Source organism: Aegilops tauschii, chromosome 3 (genome assembly GCF_002575655.3).
Source record: "Aegilops tauschii subsp. strangulata cultivar AL8/78 chromosome 3, Aet v6.0, whole genome shotgun sequence".
NCBI classification, from domain to species: Eukaryota; Viridiplantae; Streptophyta; class Magnoliopsida; order Poales; family Poaceae; genus Aegilops; species Aegilops tauschii.
Genome location: NC_053037.3, coordinates 101,483,740 through 101,506,339, shown reverse-complemented (window position 1 = coordinate 101,506,339; position 22,600 = coordinate 101,483,740).

Sequence of the window (22,600 nt, the reverse complement as noted above, 5' to 3'; positions counted from 1 at the left end):
CGGAGTAAATATCTGCTTCGGAAGCAGCAAATGAAGGAGTCTGGATGAAGGAGTTCATATCCGATCTAGGTGTCATACCTAGTGCATCGGGTCCAATGAAAATCTTTTGTGACAATACTTGTGCAATTGCCTTGGCAAAGGAATCCAGATTTCACAAGAGAACCAAGCACATCAAGAGACGCTTCAACTCCATCCGGGATCAAGTCCAGGTGGGAGACATAGAAATTTGCAAGATACATATGGATCTGAATGTTGCAGACCCGTTGACTAAGCCTCTTCCAGGAGCAAAACATGATCAGCACCAAGGCTCCATGGGTGTTAGAATCATTACTGTGTAATCTAGATTATTGACTCTAGTGCAAGTGGGATACTGAAGGAAATATGCCCTAGAGGCAATAATTAAGTTATTATTTATTTCCTTATAGCATGATAAATGTTTATTATTCATGCTAGAATTGTACTAACCGGAAACATAATACTTGTGTGAATACATAGACAAACAGAGTGTCACTAGTATGCCTCTACTTGACTAGCTCGTTGATCAAAGATGGTTATGTTTCCTAGCCATTGACATGAGTTGTCATTTGATTAACGGGATCACATCATTAGGAGAATGATGTGATTGACTTGACCCATTCTATTAGCTTAGCACTCGATCGTTTAGTATTCTGCTATTGCTTTCTTCATGACTTATACATGTTCCTATGACTATGAGATTATGCAACTCCCGTTTACCGGAGGAACACTTTGTCTGCTACCAAACGTCACAACGTAACTGGGTGATTATTAAGGTGCTCTACAGGTGTCTCCGAAGGTACTTGTTGGGTTGGCGTATTTCGAGATTAGGATTTGTCACTCCGATTGTCGGAGTGGTATCTCTGGGCCCACTCGGTAATGCACATCACTATAAGCCTTGCAAGCATTGCAACTAATGAGTTAGTTGCGGGATGATGTATTACAGAACGAGTAAAGAGACTTGCTGGTAACGAGATTGAACTAGGTATTAAGAAACCGACGATCGAATCTCGGGCAAGTAACATACCGATGACCAAGGAAACAACGTATGTTGTTATGCGGTTTGACCGATAAAGATCTTCGTACAATATGTAGGAGCCAATATGAGCATCCAGGTTCCGCTATTGGTTATTGACCGGAGACATGTCTCGGTCATGTCTACATAGTTCTCGAACCCGTAGGGTCCGCATGCTTAAAGTTCGATGACGGTTATATTATGAGTTTATGTGTTTTGATGTACCGAAGATAGTTCGGAGTCCCAGATGTGATCACGGACATGACGAGGAGTCTCGAAATGGTCGAGACATACAGATTGATATATTGGAAGTCTATATTTGGATACCGAAAGTGTTCCGGGTGAAATCGGGATTTTACCGGAGTACTGGGGGTTACCGGAACCCCCCCGGTGGTTTAATGGGCCAAGATGGGCCTTAGTGGAGAAGAGGAGGGGCGGCCAGGGCAGGCCGCGCGCCCCCTCCCCCTCTAGTCCGAATTGGACAAGGAGGGTGGGGGGCGGCGCCCCCCTTTCCTTCCTCTCTCCCTCCTCCTTCCCCCTTCTCCTACTCCAACTAGGAAAGGAGGGAGTCCTACTCCCGGTGGGAGTAGGACTCCTCCCTGGCACGCCTCCTCCTGGCCAGCCGCCTCTCCCCCCTTGCTCCTTTATATACGGGGGCAGGCAGGCACCTCTAGACACAACAATTGATCCCTTGGATGTCTTAGCCGTGTGCGGTGCCCCCCTCCACCATAGTCCACCTCAATAATATCATAGCGGTGCTTAGGCGAAGCCCTGCGTCGGTAGAACATCATCATCATCACCACGCCGTCATGCTGACGGAACTCTCCCTTAAAGCTCGGCTAGATCGGAGTTCGAGGGACGTCATCGAGCTGAACGTGTGCTGAACTCGGAGGTGCCGTACGTTCGGTACTTGATCGGTCGGATCATGAAGACGTACGACTACATCAACCGCGTTGTGCTAACGCTTCCGCCTTTGGTCTACGAGGGTACGTGGGCAACACTCTCCCCTCTCGTTGCTATGCATCACCATGATCCTGTGTGTGCGTAGGATTTTTTTTAAAAATTACTACGTTCCCAACAGGTTGTACCACAACTACCTCCTACCACTCCATATGACGACGATGGTTACTGAAAAAGTCTTCGAAGAGGGTTCAACCTCTAGATCTGGTGATTAACTTCGGCGATGGGGTGTAAACTATAGACAAAGGCTTGATGCAGAGATAGTTGTGCAGCGACTGTTCGCATGTAGTTGTTGGGATTTTGAAAAAGTGATGGTGACAACACATGTGTGACTTTGATGGTGGTGCTACGTGCACCCTATCTCGATCTCTGGGGTGAAAGCCGATTACTTCCTTTGTTGATCCAAAAATGATTCTTGCCTTTTCCCCCAGAGGTGACCCTGACTTATTGAACACATGGGGGTAAGGCCCCCTTAAAGCTAGGGCCTCAAGTGAGCTTTCATTAAAGAAGAATTCCAGCTTTTGACAGGATCAAAATCAAAAGTATGAGGTCTTAATGCTTACAACCATATATTTGTGTTGGGGCAAAATATGATCTTAATTTGTGCGTTGGAAGTCACCCATCGAGACATGCTTGTTAAGAATTGAAGTGGGGGATGTGTCCAAATTACATCTTAACCGGCACGTGTTGTGCATCAAGAGTCAATTGTCCAACCGAAGGCCTTATCCGTCTCGCGGGGTTGCCTCGATAATTAAGATTATAATGACTACACCTCTTTAATTCCCAGAGGGAGGATCCATGTTAGAATACTAAACCTTTCTGTCACTGGTGTCCAGAATAACACTTTACAGTCGCACTTAGCCTCTCCATGACTCGCTCTCCATGATACTAGATACCCCCAGGATGAAGAACACAGATGAGACAAGAGACATCTACAAAACAATTTTATTTCACACATACATAAAGTTAATTCAAAGCCCTTCTATTGACCCCCAGAGCTCCGGATTATCACCTCAACATCACACATTGCGTGGGACCAAAAGAAACCGTGGTGGAAAGCCTTTGCTGCAATTGTTCTGGGGGATGCGTGATGCCCGCAAGCCCCCGCGTGTATTTCCTGTAGCAGTTGTTTGCCCTTCTCTTCAATGACACAATGCTGAAAAACTCCCACTTTGCTATGCTTGTAGAGTTCGCCATTGATGGTTGTGTAAACTTTGGAGCGATAGATGATACGTGTGGGGACCCCGACTCATAAGTCGTGATCACCGAATGTACGCGTACAGTGATCCCAGAGATCAATGCTCACTGAACACACATAAGCTGAATAACAAGAGTCTTACATCCATGCATACCCGTATTACACAAGTAGGACCATTATGGTCAAGTATTGAGTATAACATCGCAGTGGAAATCTTCGTTGGTAACTTGGACCCATGCCATCTGCCTTAACCCAACAGGCATTCTGACAGGGAAGCGTCCTAGCTCGCGCGTTCGCACCGGAGTATTCTTCATCAAATCCTATTCTTTCATGCCTGGCCAATAAAATAACCAGTGGCAAGCCAATGAGTACTTTGAATGTACTCGCAAACAACCCAAGGGTGAGGACAGAATAATTATGCAAGGCACTACTTCTAAATTGGCATTTTTGCGGAAAGCTAGTTTTTCTCATGCAAGTATGATCAACATTTATCAAGGATATGAATGCATCTGAAACAAGTATCAGGAGGTTACAGACATCAACATCGAGAGAGAGTTGTGCACAACTCATGCTCAAGCTCATCGTGACTTCCTCACGAATCACGTCAACAGATTTACCAAACCGTGTTGTTTTCCAGAAACATATGGACGTAGTCTAAGCAGCACCACCCAACTGTCCTTGACTATGGACACGGCTATTCGAATAGTTTTACACTCTGCAGAGGTTGCACACTTTACCCACAAGATCCGGGAAACTTCCGTGTCATCCACGACCCGCGGTACCTCATGTACCCAGGGTAAGCACCCGATCACTATCTTTCCTTAGACAAGACTAACATAGAGTCCACTCGATTGGTTGTAACCCCCGTGCCCAACATTTCACATCTTAAAATTGTGGAGCCTCGCTCCCATATTCATCACATACCACAAGCACGGGGTACCAACGGTGTGTCCGGTGCCCTGTGAAAACAGTCATGGCCGCCCTACCTGGCACGACCCCGTCCCGAGAGAGCGCAACAACGACTCTCCCGTCACTAGTAATGCGGGCTCCAAGCTAGTATCGGCCTAGGTAATCAATAATGCCCTTTCCCATATAAGGGTAGAGTGGTTGCGCATGTAAGGTTGGGACAGTCGACAAATCTTAAATCTAATCCGTCTCTGTAAACATCACTTTTATCAAGCCTCGGTACACTACTTCTCCACCAAGTAGTGAACTAGTTCATCATCATCTCCCAGGGGCATCAGTGGCACCCACTGGGGCTGTTTGCAAGTATGTCAAACCACACTTGTTTCTTTCCATGCATAACCCTGACCCACTTTGCGTAGCCATTTACTATAGCATATTTCTATAACCCACCAACACAACTCTAAGCAAGGGTAGAGTCATGAACAATGCAAGTATCAATGAAGTATGCAACGGAGGCAAGCCTAGCAAGGTTGCCATCCAAGGTATATCATGCACTTAGTGAAGCAACGAAAATACTATTATGATGTAAAATGGTTCATCATGGTCAAAGGGCTGCTTGCCTGTTTAAACAAAGTCTTCGAGGTCTTCAAATAACTCTGGTCCAACTCCGAGCATTTCGTCTACTTCCTCAACTATCGTCGAAAGCAACCATATTAAGCAACACAACAAGGCAGAAAATAAAAGTGCTCTAAAAATATTAATTTGACTTTTCTAGGACATCTCTGGTTATATGAAAATTATCCAGAGTGGTTTCATTGGAATTGGGTCAGTGGATATTTCTAAACATTTTGATATGATGGAATCAAGGGGTTTATGGATTTGCAAGAAGTGTACAGAAACATATTTTTGAAAAATGAGCAAAGGCACCCATTTAACAAAGGATGATTTTAGAAGCATCTAGGAGTTGGTTTCACTGGATTTGGAGTTCAAATTATTTTCCTATGAATTTGCAAAGTTGACAAGTATGAAGAAATGGCTCATTATTTTGTGTGGCACAGAAAGTATTAATAAAAATGTTTATAAACTAAGTTATGAACTTATAAGCATCTAGGAATTTGAATCATGGCATTTGGATCAAGTATGAGCCCTCTATGATTTTCTAAAGTTCATCACAGAAATGGAAAATGGGATTTTATTAAATTTGTGTGAAGGAAGGTTTTCTGGAAAAGTGTGCATGTTGCACCAACAGGTAGAGCATGATTTATGGAGTCACTAGAAATTTGAATCATCAAATTTGGAGTCTATTTGAATTGTTTATGGATTTTTGAAGCTTACTGGAAAAGAAAAAGAAAAGGGTTTAGGTTTATACCTAAAACTCGCACTGGACAAGAGATAGCTAGTGGGCTGGCCCAGCAGCACGGCCGCATGGGCGATAGCGGTGACGTCGAAGGCGGATCCGGCGAAGCCGTTTCCACTTAAACTGGCGGGGCCCGCCCACCGGGTCACTGACGAGCGGGGCCCGGCGCTCAGGCCGTCTCCTACCTCCCGCTCGAACAGAGCAGAGGCAGGGGAGGCGAGGCCGAGCAGGCGCCAACGCTCTCCTGGGCGGCACGGGCCACCTCCGGCGGCGCCAGGCACACCGGCGGACTCAGCGTGCCGCGGCGCACCCGTCCATGTGCTTCACGCCCACGGGGAAGCCCGAGAAGACGAGGGGCTTCGGGTGTGGTGGACCGGTGTGCCGTCGAGGATGAACTTGATGCCACGGCCTCCGGGGAGTGTAAATGGAGTGCAGGGGAGCTCCGTGGTGGTTGCTGTGATGCAGTGGAACGGTTGGGTGGAGAGGAAGGGGCTCGGGCGACGGGAATTTTGGTGGCGGCCGGCGGCACTGTTCCGGCCATGGAGGTCGATGGAGGGCACGGGGAGAGAGTTGGCTTGGCCCAGGGGATGCACGGGAGAGAGAGAGAGTGAGAGCAAAGGGGGCCCAGAGGGAGGTCACGGGCGGACTTATATGGCGAGGCCACGGAGCACCATGGACGGCGTCCACGGCCTAGGCAACGCCAGGGGCCGAATTGGCTCACCGGGCCATGTCTGGGGTGTTCGTGGGGGTGGTGTAGGGCGCCAGAAAAAGAGAGAGAGAGAGCGGGGCGAGCTCCGGGTGGAGCCACGAGCTCGCACGCGCATTGGCGGGCTCGGGCGGCTCTGGGCATGCGCGGCACGTGCAGGATAGAGAGGGCAAAGAGGGTGCCAGCATGGTGGCGTGTTGCGGAAGTCGAGGCACCTTGGCTGGCGCAAGGGGGAGGCCCGAGGTGGTCGGGAGACACGGCGTCAACGGTCGGGAGCACGCTGACGTGCTCTGGAGCGCGCAAATGGCCGGCACCCACGGCTTTTTCTCGCGTCCTCACGCGCCCTCTTGAGTCTGGCAGCTGCAGGGGGGGTAAACAATGTGGAAATGGCATTGGATGCCCTGGGGATCCACTGGAGGGGAGAGGGAGTTGAGAGAGACTGGAAATGCTGCTGCCCAGAGAAGAAAAGTGGATCCCTGCCCCCCTTCATCATTGCCTCTCGGGCAGGGAAGCACACCAGAGGTAGAGGAGGACCAGATGAGGTTGTGGGAAAAAGTTGAGCTCATGGAGATTAGTGGAAATGGACAAAACATGCATTTTAAATTTCTGCCCGAAGGTGTTTGATGTACGTTTGGGCAATAAAATGGACTTCCCTTGTCATGAGGCCTGACAGGGCCAAATGTCATGAGAAAACAAGTGGTTCCACCAAGATTGAGTCCATTTGGGCAAAGTTGCCAATGCGACTTTTGTAAACCCTAGAAATCAACAGAAATGGACTTCCCAAGATTTATTCATGCAAATCTGTTCTCCTCGATGCACCACTTGGTATAGTGTCATCATTTGAGGTTCTTAACATGTCCACAAAAGTTGAGATAAAAAGGAGAAAGTTGCCAATGTAGAGTTGTTCAAATTTGGTTCCGGACAGGAAGGGTTTTGGGGCACTTTGATCAAGTTAACTTGTTCTCTAACTTGTGCCACTTGGTCTAGATGAATAAATAGACCATTTGAGCATGTTCACAAGGTTTGAGAACATTTGGACATGTTTGGCAATGTAAAGTTGCTCAAACTTCAAAATGGACAGAAATAGTTTTGAGGGGATTTAATGCTGTTATATTGTTCTCCAAGACATAAGACTTGGCAAGATCATCAAACATTTCATATGTGACATGCTAGAATTTTCTTGGAATTTTTGGGGAATATTTCCCTTGTAAATATTTCAAAAGCTTGAAGTATCCAGAAAGTGTTTTTGAGGGATTTGACCAATATTTTGAACATGACCATGTGTTGAAACTCTTATATATGGACAATATATGTCCACTGAGATTCCCTAGGTTTTTCCCAAATATTTTTAAAGCATTAAAATAATTTTAACCTATTAAAGACCATTTCTGGACTTAAGAAAAAGCCTTTAAATAAAATAGGAAAATAACTGTTAAAATTATATTTTTGTGGTTTGTGGGTGTCCTATATATAATAGGAGTCAAATATATTTTTGGAAAGATTTTTACTACCCTTAATTAAGTACTTGCTGTGCAAATCTCAATTCAGGGGTTTTTGGAAAACTAAATTTTGAAAATACTATTTGGCCAAATTATTTTTGTAAGAAAATATTTTTATGTCCTATACACATGGCATGATCACTGGGAAAGGTTTTTGGATCAAGGAGCAGGAGTATAAGAGTTGGAGAATTTATTTGATTTTTTAGAGCACTTGCAAACAGCGGTCAAACATTCAATCAAAGCAAAGACAAAACACTCAAAAGTTTTTGTCAAACCACATTTATCATGATTTATTAGCTTAAGTGTTGTGGCATGAAAATCGGGGTGTGGCAGACCTACCCCCCTTACAAGAATCTCGTCCCCGAGATTCCCAGACTAGGCGCGGAAAGGGGTACAAAAACTTGGATCTGGGGTAGTCTTCAAGTCCTCATGTTGCTTCTGCTTCCGTGTGGTGCTCCATTGAACCTTGGGGTACTTGATGGTGTGGCTTCGTGTATGACGTTCTTCTGGATCCAGGTTGCTAATGGGTAGCTCACGGTAGGTTAGATTGGGCTAGGGGTCGATGGCTCCGTGGTCGATGCCCTCGTTGAGATCGGGCTAGTTAGGAAGTTGGAAACACTTCTGGGGTTGTGATGCATGGAAAACGTTGTGCACATCAGGTAACTCAGGTGGCAACTCCACCTGGTAACTGTCTTCTCTTCGTCTCGTAGTGATCTCAGAGGGGGTTGTTAAATCTTGGAGTGGGTTTCCTTGTCATGGAAATGCTTGGTTCCTTAGAGAGGAGTGGCTTGTAGATACACCTGGTCTTCGATGCGGAAGTTTACTTCTTGGCGTATGTGGTTGGTATAGTTCTTCCTCCTAGACATGACGATCTTCAGATGTTGCTTGACCAGCTCAACGATTCTTCTTCTGTCTTCGGGTGGACAAGTATGTTACCAAAATAAAGATGACAACCAACTTGTCCAAGCACTCCATGAAGACTTTGTTCATGAGGTACCTAAAGTAGGATGGGGTATTGGTGGTGGTCATGGTTGAGTGTTGGCCAGGGTCTACTTGACCTAGAACCAAAGCTCGTGGTCATGATCCGACCATGTTGTGGCTTGGTAGGGTTTTAGGGTTTCAAGGATTCTACGGTGCGTGTGAACGTTTATCATCCTATCCTTGAGCACAGTTTCTGAGATGCCAATAGTTCTACCTAGTCCTTTAAACGAATCACACCATACCACCGATAGCATCATCTCCTATAGGTCAACTCCAATCATCACTCACGCTATTCATATCATCATGACTCCTGAGAGGAGGTCTAGCAAAATCATATATGTCTACGATCCCCAATCTCATATCTATGGCTACCCCTAACAATCCATGGGTAGAGCATACAAGCTTCCAAGCTGGAATAAAACATGACAATCCAAGTGCTCATCCTATTCTTCCAGGGTCCAAGGTAGTGCATCTCTATCCTAAGGAAACACGTCGTATGCCACTCCAAGATCTTGGTGCCTTCCTATAAATCAACTCCAGCAGCCCATTATCTTCCGTCAATCACTACACAATCCATTAATTCTACAGATCCAATGTATGGTGTTCCACACGATCTTCTAATGCCCTATAATCCACAAATACTGGAAAGGGCTATCTTTGCTATAGTCAGTCCACCGATTACCATTATCATGGTCAAGTAAACTCCAAGGTCAAGCTTATATATAATCCTAAATCAACTCCGACAATTAATCCAATCTCCTAGTTTATCGTCCACCGAGAAACATGGTATCATGATCGAGACCATCAGTCTAAATCCAATTTAATCCAAACCATGTAGACTTACTCACCACCTATACTCCACTAGGATCACCTATTTAAATCCAGATCTCATGTCCAACGAGAATTTCTACACTTCCCCCAAGTCATTATCGTAATATCAGCTATCTTCTATGAATGTCCCCTTGGCTAAGTCAAATCCTTATATTTCTGAGAATTTTAGCTTGCAATCATAATTGTCCAATTTACTCAGGGGCAATGAGAGTCATGCTACTCTATTAACTGATCCCACAAGTTCATGTACCAACATGAAAGCCTCATAATCCACCAAATAGTCTCATATAATTTCTCGAAGTCATTGATATAAACTCATCAAGTCATTTGTCCTCTATTCCTATATCCTCAAACTGGTCTTTCCTATGGCATCGTCAATTCTTGTGCTATATTAGGATGACAATGCGCTTGCTCATTACGCCCACTAGTTCCATAATGAACCCAGTGTTGTGCAAGGTTACGGAGGCTTAATTGGTTCTCTTGCGATTTCGCAGGTTAACCTCATGGTTAAGGATTCGAGCTGGGTATCTTGTGAAGTCTCGAAGGGTATAGGAATGGGTTTCTAGTCTGGAGGGTTAAATCATAATTCTATGGGGCTGCACTTGGTCGTGGAGGTTGTAGCAGAAGTCTTCAGTGCTAGTTGGTCGCTGAGGTGGAATCCTTGGTGCATCTTGTCTTGCTGGTCTTCAGTTGAGGAGAGAGATGAGAGGGAAAAGTAGCATAGAGGAGGGGATGCCTAAAGGGGGTTCTATAGTGCCAGTGCAACAAACAGGTGCAAAAAGGGCCAAACAAAAGAAAACAAGGAAGGTGATATAGTCACGTACTTGTTGCCTAGGGCAAAAAGGGCGAATGATCAAAACTCAAACAAATAAAAACAAGCAACACACAATCGTGGTTCTATTCGAACCATCATATGGACTCGACTGCGCATAGGGGGTACACGACTCATCCTACCCTAGGGGTTCTCGGATTCAGTAGTCGTGCTTTGCTCCGTGCCTCGTGCAGTCTTCTGGGTTTCCCTCAGGTGTTGCTACGTCTCTTGTAGTTGTTCGATGAAGCAATCCGGGTTGAGCCTGAAAATTCTTCAACAACTTCTTGCCTGTTGAAGTGGTGGGGTGAAGGTGGCTTCTCATAGCAGGCATTGACTCGGTCTTCTATTTTCTCCTTAATCATGACGATCCCTCTTTTTTGTCTTCTAAGGCGTCGATGGTACCAAGTAGGTAATCCTTTATGCAATGACATTAACAAAGCATAGTAGAGGTCCAACATGTCGGTTATGTTGATGACAACATCGACACCGAGAGCGGGGAAAGAAGAGAACCGTTTTCCTGCTCACTATAGTGAGGCGGACCAAATGGCGAGGTTCTCATCCACCGGTGGTTGCTGATACAACAACGGTAAGGACAGGGTTGCTCTATTAGCGATGTATATCATTATCTTGCATATCCTATGCCCTGATCATCGTAGGCCAAGGTTGCATCACCCTGGGGAAAATTCAAAGGTATCACCATCCTCTGGGTCTTCATGTCCTCATTCCTCGAAGACGTATCTTCTGTTGGCATCGTTTGCTCGGGTGTCGCCAATCTTGTGTTTAGAAGAGGTGGGTGAGTGTTTGGCAAGGTGTACTCCTTCGAGGATTACAAGGAATCCTGTGGTCAGGGGCATAGGGTTCTAGCGACCAAAAGTTTTGAAGGGGAAGAGATCAGATCAATAAGGAAAGTATACCTTAGTTTTCGAAAAACTGAGAAGGGAAGAGAAGTATAGATAGTTTTGAAAACTAGTAACAGTTTTGGAAATAGTTTTACCCTAACTAACGATCATGCTAACTAAGGCTTCCTACAGTCAGGATGGCTCTAATATCAGCTCTGTGGGGACCCCGACTCATAAGTCGTGATCACCGAATGCACGTGTACAGTGATCCCAGAAATCAATGCTCACTGAACACACAGAAGCTGAATAACAAGAGTCTTACATCCATGCATACCGTATTACACAAGTAGGACCATTATGGTCAAGTATTGAGTATCACATCGCAGCGGAAATCTTCGTTGGTAACTTGGACCCATGCCATCTGCCTTAACCCTACAGGCATTCTGACTGGGAAGCGTCCTAGCTCGCGCATTTGCACCGAAGTATTCTTCATCAAATCCTGTTCTTTCATGCCTGGCCAATAAAATAACCAGTGGCAAGCCAATGAGTACTTTGAATGTACTCGCAAGCAACCCAAGGGTGAGATCAAAATAATTATGCAAGGCACTACTGCTAAATTGGAATTTTTGGGGAAAGCTAGTTTTTCTCATGCAAGTATGATCAGCATTTATCAAGGATATGAATGCATCTGCAACAAGTATCAGGAAGTTACAGACATCAACATCGAGAGAGAGAGAGAGAGAGTTGTGAACAACTCATGCTCAAGCTCATCGTGACTTCCTCACGAATCACGTCAACAGATTTATCAAACCATGTTGTTTTCCAGAAACATATGGACGTAGTCTAAGCAGCACCACCCAACTGTCCTTGACCGTGGACACGGCTATTCGAATAGTTTTACACTCTGCAGAGGTTGCACACTTTACCCACAAGATCCGGGGAACTTCCGTGTCATCCACGACCCGCGGTACCTCATGTACCCGGGGTAAGCACCCGATCACTATCTTTCCCTAGAAAACACTAACATAGAGTCCACTCGATTGGTAGTAACCCCCGTGCCCAACATTTCACATCTTAAAATTGTGGAGCCTCGCTCCCATATTCATCACATACCACAAGCACGGGGTACCAACGGTGTGTCCGGTGCCCTGTGAAAACAGTCATGGCCGCCCTACCTGGCATGACCCCGTCCCGAGAGAGCGCAACAACGACTCTCCCGTCACTAGTAATGCGGGCTCCAAGCTAGTATCGGCCTAGGTAATCAATAATGCCCTTTCCCATATAAGGGTAGAGTGGTTGCGCATGTAAGGTTGGGACAGTCGACAAATCTTAAATCTAATCCGTCTCTGTAAACATCACTTTTATCAAGCCTCCGTACACTGCTTCTCCACCAAGTAGTGACCTAGTTCATCATCATCTCCCAGGGGCATCAGTGGCACTCACTGTGGCTGTTTGCAAGTATGTCAAACCACACTTGTTTCTTTCCATGCATAACCCTGACCCACTTTGCGTAGCCATTTACTATAGCATATTTCTATAACCCACCAACACAACTCTAAGCAAGGGTAGAGTCATGAACAATGCAAGTATCAATGAAGTATGCAACGGAGGCAAGCCTAGCAAGGTTGCCATTCAAGGTATATCATGCACTTAGTGAAGCAACGAAAATACTATTATGATGTAAAATGGTTCATCATGGTCAAAGGGCTGCTTGCCTGTTTAAACAAAGTCTTCGAGGTCTTCAAATATCTCTGGTCCAACTCCGAGCATTTCGTCTACTTCCTCAACTATCGTCGAAAGCAACCATATTAAGCAACACAACAAGGTAGAAAATAAAAGTGCTCTAAAAATATTAATTTGACTTTTCTAGGACATCTCTGGTTATATGAAAATTATCCAGAGTGGTTTCATTGGAATTGGGTCAGTGGATATTTCTAAACATTTTGATATGATGGAATCAAGGGGTTTATGGATTTGCAAGAAGTGTACAGAAACATATTTTTGAAAAATGAGCAAAGGCACCCATTTAACAAAGGATGATTTTAGAAGCATCTAGGAGTTGGTTTCACTGGATTTGGAGTTCAAATGATTTTTCTATGAATTTGCAAAGTTGACAAGTATGAAGAAATGGCTCATTATTTTGTGTGGCACAGAAAGTATTAACAAAAATGTTTATAAACTAAGTTATGAACTTATAAGCATCTAGGAATTTGAATCATGGCATTTGGATCAAGTATGAGCCCTCTATGATTTTCTAAAGTTCATCACAGAAATGGAAAATGGGATTTTATTAAATTTGTGTGAAGGAAGGTTTTCTGGAAAAGTGTGCATGTTGCACCAACAGGTAGAGCATGATTTATGGAGTCACTAGAAATTTGAATCATCAAATTTGGAGTCTATTTGAATTGTTTATGGATTTTTGAAGCTTACTGGAAAAGAAAAAGAAAAGGGTTTAGGTTTATACCTAAAACTCGCACTGGACAAGAGATAGCTAGTGGGCTGGCCCAGCAGCACGGCCGCACGGGCGATAGCGGTGACGTCGAAGGCGGATCCGGCGAAGCCGTTTCCACTTAAACGGGCGGGGCCCGCCCACCGGGTCACTAACGAGCGGGGCCCGGCGCTCAGGCCGTCTCCTACCTCCCGCTCGAACAGAGCAGAGGCAGGGGAGGCGAGGCCGAGCAGGCGCCGACGGTCTCCTGGGCGGCACGGGCCACCTCCGGCGGCGCCAGGCACACCGGCGGACTCAGCGTGCCGCGGCGCACCCGTCCATGTGCTGCACGCCCACGGGGAAGGCCGGGAAGAGGCGGGGCTTCGGGTGTGGCGGACCGGTGTGCCGTCGAGGATGAACTTGATGCCACGGCCTCCGGGGAGTGTAAATGGAGTGCGGGGGAGCTCCGTGGTGGTTGCTGTGATGCAGTGGAACGGTTGGGTGGAGAGGAAGGGGCTCGGGCGACGCGAATTTTGGTGGCGGCCGGCGGCACTGTTCCGGCCATGGAGGTCGATGGAGGGCTCGGGGAGAGAGTTGGCTTGGCCCAGGGGATGCACGGGAGAGAGAGAGAGAGCAAAGGGGACCCAGAGGGAGGTCAGGGGCGGACTTATATGGCGAGGCCACGGAGCAACGTGGACGGCGAGCACGGCCGCGGCCTAGGCAAGGCCAGGGGCCGAATTGGCTCACCAGGCCATGTCTGGGGTGTTCGTGGGGGTGGTGTAGGGCGCCAGAAAGAGACAGAGGGAGCGGGGCGAGCTCCGGGTGGAGCCACGAGCTCGCACGCGCATTGGCGGGCTCGGGCGGCTCTAGGCACGCGCGGCACGGGCAGGACAGAGAGGGGAAAGAGGGGGCCAGCATGGTGGCGTGTTGCGGAAGTCGAGGCACCTCGGCTGGCGCAAGGGGGAGGCTTGAGGTGGTCGGGAGACGCAGCGTCAACGGTCGGTAGCACGCTAACGTGCTCCGGAGCGCGCAAATGGCCGGCTCCCACGGCTTTTTCTCGCGTCCTCACGCGCCCTCTTGTGTCTGGCAGCTGTAGGGGGGGTAAACAATGTGGAAATGGCATTGGATGCCCTGGGGATCCACTGGAGGGGAGAGGGAGTTGAGAGAGACTGGAAATGCTGCTGCCCAGAGAAGAAAAGTGGATCCCTGCCCCCCTTCATCATTGCCTCTCGCGCAGGGAAGCACACTAGAGGTAGAGGAGGATCAGATGAGGTTGTGGGAAAAAGTTGAGCTCATGGAGATTAGTGGAAATGGACAAAACATGCATTTTAAATTTCTGCCCGAAGGTGTTTGATGTACGTTTGGGCAATAAAATGGACTTCCCTTGTCATGAGGCCTGACAGGGCCAAATGTCATGAGAAAACAAGTGGTTCCACCAAGATTGAGTCCATTTGGGCAAAGTTGCCAATGCAACTTTTGTAAACCCTAGAAATCAACAGAAATGGACTTCCCAAGATTTAGTCATGCAAATCTGTTCTCCTCGATGCACCACTTGGTATAGTGTCATCATTTGAGGTTCTTAACATGTCCACAAAAGTTGAGATAAAAAGGAGAAAGTTGCCAATGTAGAGTTGTTCAAATTTGGTTCTGGACAGGAAGGGTTTTGGGGCACTTTGATCAAGTTAACTTGTTCTCTAACTTGTGCCACTTGGTCTAGATGAATAAATAGACCATTTTAGCATGTTCACAAGGTTTGAGAACATTTGGACATGTTTGGCAATGTAAAGTTGCTCAAACTTCAAAATGGACAGAAATAGTTTTGAGGGGATTTGATGCTGTTATATTGTTCTCCAAGACATAAGACTTGGCAAGATCATCAAACATTTCATATGTGACATGCTAGAATTTTCTTGGAATTTTTGGGGAATATTTCCCTTTTAAGTATTTCAAAAGCTTGAAGTATCCAGAAAGGGTTTTTGAGGGATTTGACCAATATTTTGAACATGACCATGTGTTGAAACTCTTATATATGGACAATATATGTCCACTGAGTTTCCCTAGGTTTTTTCCAAATATTTTTAAAGCATTAAAATAATTTTAACCTATTAAAGACCATGTCTGGACTTAAGAAAAAGCCTTTAAATAAAAGAGGAAAATAACTGTTAAAATTATATTTTTGTGGTTTGTGGGTGTCCTATATCTAATAGGAGTCAAATATATTTTTGGAAAGATTTTTACTGCCCTTAATTAAGTACTTGCAGTGCAAATACTTATTCAGGGGTTTTTGGAAAACTAATTTTTGAAAATACTATTTGGCCAAATTATTTTTGTAAGAAAATATTTTTATGTCCTATACACATGGCATGATCACTGGGAAAGATTTTTGGATCAAGGAGAAGGAGTATAAGAGTTGGAGAATTTATTTGATTTTTTAGAGCACTTGCGAACAACAGTCAAACATTCAATCAAAGCAAAGACAAAACACTCAAAAGTTTTTGTCAAACCACATTTTATCATGATTTATTAGCTTAAGTGTTGTGGGAAAATCGGGGTGTGACAATACGGCGGGTGAGGGAGTCCTGAATTAGGGAGTCCTCGGGCGTCTGGACTGTTGGATATGGGCCGTGAAGATAAAGGCGAAGGACTTTCCCTCGTGTCCGGGCAGGATTCCCATATGCGTGGATGGCAAGCCTGGTATACGGATATCTTATTTCCTTCCTTTACAAACTGACTCTGTACAACCCTAGGTCCCTTCGGTGTGTATATAAACCGGATGGTTTAGTACGTAGAGGCTATCAGAATTCTCATAGGCTAGACAGCTAGGGTTTAGCCATTACGATCTCGAGGTAGATCAACTCTTGTAACCCCTATACTCGTCGAATACAATCAAGCAGGACGTAGGGTTTTACCTCCATTAACAGGGCTCGAACCTGGGTAAACATTGTGTCCCACTTGTCCCCTGTTACCCTCGATCTTCAGATGCATAGTTCGGGACCCCCTACCCGAGATCAGACGGTTTTGACACCTTTCCACTATGACGTCGACAGAAGGATCGATGGCTCAGCTTGTCATGAGCCACGATGCTGTTTTCGGGGAAACCTTTCTCCCTGGTCAACTTTTTGTGTTTGGTGGTTTCTTTCTGCGGGCCAATTCAACTGGTCACCTTGAGCAGGTCGACAACTACACCCCTGGTTACCAGATCCGATTTGGAAGCCTGAATTACATCGCTGATATCTGAGGAGACTTTATGTTCGAAGGGTTCTTGGCCTCGGCCGCCGCTCCTCATCTTCATGAAGGAAACCCGTTGGATCCACCACCAGACTCTATTCAAGGATCAACTCTCGTTCCTGCCCTGGCCTTAGATCCAGAGCGGACCACTCTATCCGAAGACGGGAGGCTAAGCCCCACCGGACTCTCTCCAGTTATGGAGTTCTCAACCGGAAACCCAGAGGTGGCCATGTTATCAATGGGCCTAGAGTCAAACAAAACTCTCTCTGTCATCAGGAAGCCGAACTCACCTCCGGAGGTCAACTCTGAACTCTCGAGGTCTACGTCCATCGAGCACGGTCAGGTGGCGCTTACCAGGCCCAGCTCCGCAGCTCCTCAGTCACCCGTCCATCCTTCGCTCCTAAACGAGGCTCTGGACTTAATGCGATCTCTTGCCATTACGGAAGTATCACTTCCGAACTACGCCCAGACCAAACTAGGGGCTGAGTGCGTGGAATTTTACGTCCCACCCACCACCCACTTGATAGCCACTGTCGAGGACCTAATCAACATGCTAGACTATGCCTCCGAGGACATTGACGGCATGACGATGATGTCGAAGCCGAATCAGGCCAAAACCCACCCATCACTGGGCGTTGGACGGCCACTTCTACCTACGACATGTACATGGTGGATACGCCCGAAAAGAAGGACGATGATGGCACTCAGGATCCGATCGAGGACAAGCCCGTCGAAGCACCACCAAAGCACCGACATCAGCGGCGTCGCTCACAACCGCATCGGGAGAAGGACAGTAATATCGACACCGGAGACAATAACACCCCGGACAACGCCGAAGACTCCGACCACCCTGTCGAGCCTGCGCTCGAGCAAGATGAGTGGGAACAAGGACAAGTCAACCTAGACGAACCTGTCGATCGCGAGGATTTAGAGGATAGTAACTATCTAGCGATCTCCAAGGAAGATGTTAGCCTCGGTAACGAAGATTTTATTGTACCAGAGAAACCCCTCGAACAAGACGCTTCAAGAGACAACTTATCGCCACCGCAAGGAGCCTAAAAAGGAAACAACAACAGCTTCAAGCCGAACAGGATACGCTCAACAACGGATGGACCAAGGTCCTGGCTGCTGAATAATACAGCCTTGAGCGCCCAACAAAGAGCTATCCAAAACACAGACTACAACCACAATTCGACGACGAGGCCCTTGAGCCAATACCGTCCAGATACAACCATGTCGATGAAACAGATCGACCACCATGCGGACGGTACAAAGCGTCTAATTATGGCGAACACCAGCCCGCACCACCTCGCCGTAGAGGCAAAGAGGCAACGGCTCCGGGCGACAAGTATGATTTACGTTCGGACCTGGACAATAGAGCCTGCCAGACTAGATCAATCTACGGATCAAGGGCACATGCTCCAGCACGAGACGACGGCTATCAAGCTTGGCGGGACAAGCATCACCAAGTTCGGGCCGAGAACCGAACACGGATGTCATCGGAACTCCGTTGTGATGTCGCCCAATACAGAGGCGCCACACATCCCATGTGCTTTACCGATGAGGTAATGCAGCACCAGTTCCCAGAAGGGTTTAAACCCGTAAACATTGAGGCATATGATGGAACTACAGATCCCCCTGTATGGATCGAAGATTTTCTCCTCCACATTCACATGGCTCGCGGCGATGATCTCCATGGCATTAAATGCCTTCCCCTAAAGCTAAAAGGACCAGCTTGGCACTGGTTGAATAGCATCCCAGAAAACTCCATTGGCAGCTGGGAGGACTTGGAAGATGATTTTCGAGACAACTTCCAAGGAACTTATGTCCGGCCACTGGACGCCAATGACCTTAGTCACATAGTCCAGCAACCCTGAGAGTCAGCCCGTAAGCTCTGGACATAGTTCTTAATAACAAAGAACCAAATTGTCGACTGCCTGGATGCCGAGGCCTTAGCAGCATTTAAACACAGCGTCCGTGATGAATGGCTCGCCCGACACCTCGGTCAGGAAAAGCCGAAGACTATGGTAGCTCTCACCGCACTTATGACCCGCTTTTGTGTGGGCGAAGACAGCTAGTTGGCTCGTAGAAGCAACAGTACCAACGACCCTGGCACCTCTGAAGCCAGGGATGGCAACGGAAGGCCACGACGTAACAAAAATAAGCGTCGAAACAACAATGAAGAAACTGACGATACGGTGGTCAACGCCGGATTCAGTGGCTCCAAACCCGGTCAGTGGATAAAGCCATTCAAAGGAAATAGAGATGGTCTATCTAATTTGGACGAGATACTGGACAGGCCTTGCTAGATTCGTGGCACCCCTGACAAACCTGCCAATCATACCAAAAGAAACTGCTAGGTTTTTAAATAGGCCGGTAAGTTAAATACCGAACATAAGGGGAAAGGGCCTCAAAGCGAGGACGATAATGAACCCCGCCCTCCGAACACAGGGGGACAGAAGAAGTTTCCCACCGAGGTGAAAACAGTGAACATGATATATGTCACACATATCCCAAAGAGGGAGCGCAAGCGTGCACTAAGGGACGTCTACGCCGTAGAGCATGTCGCCCCAAAATTCAACCCATGGTCGGCTTGTCCGATCACCTTCGATCGCAGGGACCACCCGACCAATATCCTTCATGGAGATTTGGCGGCCCTGGTACTCGATCCCATCATCGATGGATACCATCTCACTAGAGTCCTTATGGACGGTGGCAACAGTCTGAACCTGATCTATCAAGACACTGTCCGTAAGATGGGCATTGACCCATCAAGAATTAAGCCTAGCAATACTACCTTTAAAGGAGTAATACCCGGTGTGGAGGCCCATTGTACGGGCTCCTTAACATTGGAGGTAGTCTTCAGTTCTCCGGACAACTTCCGAAGCGAAGACTTGATCTTCGATATCATCCCTTTCTGCAGTGGTTATCATGCATTGCTCGGACGAACTGCCTTCGCCCGCTTCAATGTAGTCCCGCATTATTCCTACCTAAAGCTCAAAATGCCCGGACCGCGCTGCGTCATCACAGTCAATGAAAATATGGAGCGCTCCCTCCGTACCGAGGAGCACACCGTGCCCCTCGCAGCTGAGGTACAGAACGGCCTCATCAAGCCGAACAACTCGTCGGCCATTAAGGCCCTTGACCCAGCCAAGCGAGTCTGGTCTACATTACAGAATGATAGCTCGGCAGATCCGGATATGGATTAGCAGTTCGGCCTCCACCGCTCGCCCCATCAGGTTGCGGCGTACATACCGCGCGTGCATAATTACGCACTAAAAATACCTTGGGCAACATCGGAGGCACACTTTGGAGAAAGGTCTATAGTACGGCTTGACCCTATTTAGACCTTAAACCTTTTTTAGACTAGAAGTTCATTAAAACCCGTCTTCACGGTTGTATAGAGGCTACTCTCTACAGCTCCGCCTTCCTATAAGACAACCATCAACCTATCCTCTCAAGGGATTTTTTTAACCAAGGCGAAACGACGCAGACATGTAGCAGGGCAACAATAGGACCTTCAAGCCACTACTTTTTCTAAACGGCCCTGTGTAAAACTTTCCCTTGTGTATCTGCTCGGCATGTAAAATAGCCTTGATATTCATGGCATTATCTGTAATAGCACGTCTTGACATATTATACAAGATATAAAGGAAGCAGATGATCACCATTTTTTGTTTGGTACTGATTTCCTTTTCATCCGCATTCCCTCCTGACTTCAGATTGCCACTCGTGCTTTAGTCCGGTCTTAAACGCCGGGGGCTGTATTTGCCTCCGCACGTTCTCAAGTCCGAACACCTATCGGGTACAATTCGGCGTCCCGAATATTGCATTATATGCATCAGCTCCGAATCATATCTTTGGTCTATAGTTGGGTTGCCCGGCTCCTGTGCTTACCACCTTACGTTCTGCTCGTTCGGCTAAGGTCGTAAAGGGAGAACTGCCGCGATTGTTTTTCTGGTTCGTTCGGTCAAATACCTCAGTAGAGAAAGCCGAAATCTGACTGTCATGATAAGCCGAGAGCTGGTCAGCAATTCGGTGACATAGTCTTATGCTACAAATCGTTGGTGATTTATTCTGTGTTATACGAGGGACTGGTCTTCATCCAGCCACGTGGTAAAGGCACCTTAGTTCGGACTGCCGCACACATACAAGGGGCTAATATTCAGCCCCACTGTCAAACTCCTATGGCTACGTGAAAGTAATAAAGCCGCATACTCCGATTGCCTAGTTCACCTCCCGTACACCTCCTTCACGGACCAAGACGTTGGATAAAGTCTGGTAATGCTCCAGGACGAACACCTCCAAACTATATATATATATATATATATATATATATATATATATATATATATATATATATATATATATGGGGGCTGAGGCCAACGACTGGCAAACTTTCAGAATTAAAACGGCCACACAGGAGGAAAATAACTTAAGATAAATAGCGCAAATATATTACATGCATGGGTTCACAAAACACAATTTTTACAAACCCGGATACTTCTACTCAAATATGACGTCTTTTGAGCATTGGCCCTCTACTATTCGGGCACCTGCCATGACATCTTCAATGTATCTCTCTGGCTTGCGGTGGTCCTTGCCTTTGGGCGGGCCTGCGGTCTCCACATCGGTGGCCTTCATCTTTGCCCACTGCATCTTGACACGGGCAAAGGCCATCCGAGCACCCTCTATGCACGTCGAGCGCTTCACAGCTTCAACTCGGGGCAGCGCATTGATGAGTCGCCTCACCAAACCGAAGTAGCTGCTAGGAATTGGTTCGGCTGGCCATAACCGGACTATTAGATCCTTCATGGCCAAGCCGGCCATCCTGTGCAGCTCTATCAGCTGCTTCATCTGGTCGTTGAGAGGCGTCGGGTGCTCTGGCGCAAGAAATTGCGACTAGAACAACTTCTCGATCGGTTCCCCTCCTGGGCCCGAAAGAACTACGTGGCATCAGTGGCACTCCTCGAAAGATCTGCAAACGCGTTTGCGGAACTCCATAGGCATGTGAGTAACGCATACTACTGACTTCCAAAAATGCTCCGCAAAACAAAGGGCTTACCAGCCGCTATCTGCCTCGCCTGGTGGATTTCCTCGCGAGCACTTCAGGACTCCACCCGTGCCACCTTAGCATATTTGTAACGCCCATGATGCAGCTATGTCTCTCATGTGTCGAGGCACGACTTAGAGGCATAACCGCATTGTAGGTTTTGTCGCAAGAAGGGTCATCTTCACACAATCCCATGTAATGAACAAGAATGGGATAAAGAGAACTGGCTTACAATCGCCACTTCACACAATAGATAAATAAATTCATACATCATCCAAAATACACACATAGACCGACTACGGTCAAATCCAAATGAAAAGAAGATAACCCCAAATGCTAGATTCCCGATCGTCCCAACTGGGCTCCACTACTGATCATCAGGAAACGAAACATAGTAACGACCAAGTTTCTCGTCGAACTCCCACTTGAGCTCGGTTGCGTCGCCTGCACTGGTATCGTCGGCACCTGCAACTGTTTTGGTAGAATCTGTGAGTCACCAGGACTCAGCAATCTCACACCCGCGAGATCAATACTATTTAAGATTATAGGAAGGATGTGGTAATGAGGTGGAGCTGCAGCAAGCACTAAGCATATATGGTGGCTAACATACGCAAATAAGAGCGAGAAGAGGAGCAACGCAACGGTCGCGAAGCTAGAAATGATCAAGAGGTGATCCTGAAAACTACTTACGTTCATACATAACCCAAACCATGTTCACTTCCCGGGCTCCGCCGAAAAGAGACCATCACGGCTACACACACGGTTGATGTATT